The sequence below is a fragment of the Dioscorea cayenensis genome, chromosome 17 (assembly GCF_009730915.1).
Source record: "Dioscorea cayenensis subsp. rotundata cultivar TDr96_F1 chromosome 17, TDr96_F1_v2_PseudoChromosome.rev07_lg8_w22 25.fasta, whole genome shotgun sequence".
NCBI classification, from domain to species: Eukaryota; Viridiplantae; Streptophyta; class Magnoliopsida; order Dioscoreales; family Dioscoreaceae; genus Dioscorea; species Dioscorea cayenensis.
Window position 1 is genome coordinate 13,321,443 of NC_052487.1, and position 5,037 is coordinate 13,326,479.

At 42.3% G+C, this 5,037-nt stretch overlaps 1 non-coding gene across 1 annotated transcript; it reads left to right on the plus strand.

The window, feature by feature from the left end:
- Positions 1-1,654: 1,654 nt before the first annotated feature.
- Positions 1,655-1,761, plus strand: LOC120281489. The gene has a single exon (XR_005542629.1). It is a non-coding gene; the product is annotated as a small nucleolar RNA R71 (small nucleolar RNA).
- Positions 1,762-5,037: the final 3,276 nt, after the last annotated feature.

Consider the following 5,037-nt stretch of genomic DNA (forward strand, 5'->3'; position numbering starts at 1 on the left):
CTAGCAAAGGTTCATCCAACTTGTTTGGTTCGCGCACATCCCCAACAAACTTGGGGCGTTTCCTATAGCATCTCCTCCTCCACTTGATCTTCCAGAGCATCTTTTTCATGATCCCCAGATTAGATGTTACTTCTTCCTTTAGACCAAGCATTAGCACTTCTTCATTCTCCAATTCTTGGTCTAGCAAGCCCTCGTATGGGTTCGGATTGAACATTTCCTGTATATATTTATCAATTATCTCATCAGTAGTGTCAAGAAAGTAGAGAGTATCATCAAAGTCAAGAGAATGTCCTATGGCTTCGGCGAGGTGGTATGTCAGCTTATCATCTCCAACCTTCAGTGTTAACTCCACGCCGTCCAAGTATAAAAGGAACATCCGCATCCTCATCGACGTCCAACACTACAAAATCAATAGGAAATATATGGCATGATGTTAATACTGGCCCCTGAGTCTGCCAATGCCATTTCTTCATCCAAGTTGCCAATGTTGCACAGAATAATGAAGCTTCCTGTGTCTTTCTTCTTGTTTGGCATATTCTTTTGCAAGACCGCCGAGAAAGATGCATCTAGAATTACGGAGGCACTCTCCTCCAATTTCCTTTTGTTGGTTAACAAATCTTTCAAGAACTTGGCATACCTTGGCATTTGGGATAATGCCTCAACAAAGGGAATGCTTATATGTAGTTGCCTAAACAAACCCAGAAATTTCTTGTACTGCTCATCCACTTGGTCGTTCTTTAATCTAGAGGAATAAGGGATTCTTGTCTTGTAAAGTGGAGGTGCCATCTACTTCTCCTTGGTTGCTCCTTTCTCAACCTAAACGACCTCCGGTGCTTCAACATTGGTCTTCTCACTTGGAAGCTTAGCTTTAATCTGACAACCACTTCTCAAAGTGATCACCTTCACATGCTCTCGTGGATTGGTCTTGGTATTGCTTGGCAAGCTTCCCTGCAGTTTTTTCGATAGAGATTTCACAATTTGTTCCACTTGATTTTCTAGGTTGTGCAATGAAGCCATGTGGTTGCGAAGTGTAGCCTCGATCGATTGGAACCGTGTATCCGATGATTGCACAAATCCAGTCAAGGCTTTTTCTAAGTCGGTCATTTGTGTTTCCAAGCCGGACACTCTATTTTCCATGTTTAGGGCTTGTTGTTGTTGGAAACTCAGTGGTGCCATGGCCTTTGGTTGTCCTTGGTTACTCCATGAAAAGTTGGGATGATTCTTCCAACCCTGATTGTAGGTATTGCTATATGGATTACCTTGGTTCCTCATTGCATTACCCACAAAGTCGACTTTCTCCACCGAAGATACATCACCAATAGAGATCGGGCAATCGGAGGGAGCATGTCCTCCGCCACACCCGGTGCAAGTAGTCATGGCTGCCACTCTATTCGAAGTTAGAAGGTCTAACTTCTTACTCAATGATTCCACTTGGGCTGCCAAAGAAGTGACTGCATCTATTTTATGTAGCCCAGCCACCTTCTTCCTTTCCTGTGCATTCCACTGATAACTGTTCATGGCTATGCCTTCTACTAATTGTCGGGCTTCTTCCAGGGTTTTACTCCCCATTGTACCTCCCGCGGTGGCATCTAGCAATAGCCTTGTACTAAGATTCAACCCATTTTAGAAAGTTTGAATGATCATCCATTCGGGAAATCCGTGTTGTGGGCACCTCCGCAAAAGGTCCTTGAAATGCTCCCATGTCTCAAACAATGATTCCAATTCCATCTGTACGAACGACGATATCTCATTGCGAAGCTTGGCCAACTTTCCCAGAGGAAAGTATCTAGCAAGAAAAGCTTCGACCATCTCATTCCAAGTCATGATGGATGCTTTTGGCTTGGAATGAAGCCACTGCTTGGCTCTTACCTAGAGAGAAAATGGGAAAGCCCTCAATCTAATATCATCATCTGATACACCGTTAATCTTCAGCATATCACAAACTTCTAAGAAGTTCTCTATGTGGTTGTTTGGATCCTTATCGGCCAAACTATTGAACTGCGCTAACTGCTGAATCATCTAGATGAATAATGGTTTCAGCTCAAAGTTTGAAGCTGTAATTGGGGTCGCACAGTACTAGATTGTGTCCCCAGTACTGACGATCTGGCGTAATCAGATAATGTTCACTGTTGTTCATTCTGCTCAGCCATGTTGTCAGATCCGTCAACTTCCACTTCAGCTAGATTTGACGGTTCTTGCACAGGTTCTTTCCCTTTTCTTCGGAGTGTACGTTCAAGTTCGTGATCTCTTTCAATTAATATCGAAGGGTTCCCTCGGGTCATAACCTGGAGCTATACCAAAAGAAGAAGAATAAATCAGAATGATGATAGAAAAAGATGATGTGAAATAGAATGAATGAAAGAATGGCTAAGAAACAAAGTGCAAAGTATCTCTAAGCGCCGACTCCATGGCAACGGTGCCAAAAACTTGACAACACCCCTTGCGTATGTCCCGCAAGTGCACGGGTTTGTCAAGTAATAAAATCCCAGGTGAGTGGGTATCATATCCACATAAAGTAGGGAGTAAAAATAGTTAAATTGTTTCTTAACCAAGTGAAGATGAATTGTGTTGACAAGATGTAATGTAACCAAGAATAAAAAAACAAGAGAGAAAAGCACAAGTAATTGAGAGATAAGGTAATCGATATAAATGGGGTACTCGGATATTATTCCGCCTAATACTATCGTTTCAAGTGCAAAACTGATAATTATGCCTCCCAACTAATGCAATAATGAGTCATGGAAATCTTTCAATACACGGTCCCAAATCTAAGGTCAACCGTGACTAACTCTATAACATGTCACAGAGGAGAAATCGAACAATCTCAACACCACGTACTCGAATAGAATCACATGGAGTTCTAGGGATTCTGAGTGATAAACTCTCTTCCTAGAAATAGACCTAACTATTTGGTCCAGGTGAGAGGTCCCTAGTCACAATTAAGCCCTAGGTGCTAAAATCACTTTAACGCTTCACTTCGTTGACTCTGCAACTAAGTCCCAACGGAAAGTCATCCCTTAGCCCATTCACTCTACTATGACCGCAAAGAGATCAAGGAAATGGAGGTAGGATAAATCACATCAGAGGGGAAAGGGGACGGTCCGCTACCTCTCGACTTATCCTCTCGACCCTCTCCAAACTAGCTTTGTCTAACCCTCGTGGTGTGTCACTCACTCACAAGGGTTACAAATATGAACTCCCAACCCTAGTGTCACTCTAAGGGAGGATTCAATCAATCAAGCATTCAAGATTGGAACACAAATAAAACATCAATTAATGAAAGCATAATAGAAGGTTTAATGAAACAAATACATCCTAGGGTTCACAAATCCAAGTATCCACTAGGGGGTTTAGCTCTCCATGGAGCTAGTTACTGTTAACAATGAAATCGAATGTAAAAACAAGTAATCCATAAAAAACCCTATCAATAGTCATGATGATGATCTTGTGGAGAAGCCTTGTCTCCTCCAAAGGTCCCCTTGTCTGGCCTAGGACACAGCTCGCCGGATCGGTGCTGATGAAAGCTTTCCCAATAACCTTCTTTAAAGTGGAGAGCGATGTCGAAGCCAAAAAACCTCTCTGAAAACCCTGCCAATATATTTCAAAACCGTAGCCGCAGCCCCCTCTCAAGTTTGGGAAAGAATGGAGAAAAGAATCCTGAAATCGGGGCTGAATCACGGCTTAATTAAGGCGGAATCGGGCATCCACACACCCCTGTGGATTTGCCACACGGCCTGTGGAATTTCTGCACGGGCGTGGATAATTTCGACACGCCCATATGGATTCTTTGTAATTCTCTTTTTCAGCCAGTTGTGAACAACACCTGCTACAATAATTTGCTACAGTATTTGCTATAGTACCCTGCTACAGTATCGGCCTGAAACACTCCCGAATCCATGTTTCCATCGAGGTAACATCAACGGGCACATGTTCACGTCATAGATCGCTTTGCCTTTTTCAATAACCGGCCTCATTGGTGAAGGTCTTGCTATCAATGCACAAGCCAGGATACTCGAATGTGACTGCCTTTGTGCCCCTCCAAACCATTATGCTAGTTTGAATACACAGAGGTTGGCATACAATCTCGCATCTTAAACTTGACTTATGTCTTCGCATTTGACCCTTCTCAAGATTTTCTCCAAATAGTGCGTTCACGATCTACATTGGCTTCTTTCTTTAACATTTGGCTTCACAACACTATATGCATAAAAGGAACACAAATGCACAAGTATTAGCGCTAAAACATGATAAAAGTAATGCTCATGATAAGGAAAGAACACTTCACATTCTTATCACACAAGCATTTATCACACTCACCCTAGGACTATTGTTTCAAGTGCAAGACTAATATTATGCCTCCTAATCAAAGTTTAATGACTCATGGTAATCCAAAGACACATGGTCCCAAACCTAAGGTCAACCGTGACTAGCCCTTTACACTATGCCTAGGCAGAAAGGAATAGTCTCAACACCTCACACTGTGTGAGACTGCTTGAAGCTCTAGGGATTCCAAGTGATAAAGCCTATTCCCTAGTATAGGTCTAACCTTTTGGTCTAGGTGAAAGACCCTTAGTCACGATTAAGCCCCAGCACCAAGGATTACTTCAACACTTTGTTGCTCACGCAATTGAGCCCTAGTGGAGTTTATCTCTTGGCACTTCACTCTATTGCGATCGTAAAGAACTAATAGAATGTGGAGGTAGGATAAATCACGTAGGAAGGGAAAGAGGATGTTCCGCTATCTCTCGACTCACCCTCTCAGCCCTCTTCAATCTCGCTAAGTCTAACCCTAATGAAGTTGTCACCACTTCAAAGGGTTACCTAGAGAGATTCTCAACCCTAGTGTCACTCTAAGGGAAAATCAAATCAACAAGCACACGACATTGAAACTCAATTAAAACATCAATTAAAGGAAACATAATAAGAGTCAATGAAACAAAATCATCATAGGGTTTACAAGTCCAAGCACCCACTAGAGGTTTAGCTCTCCATGGAGCAATATAAAATCAACAATGAAATCAAAAGTAAATGCAATAA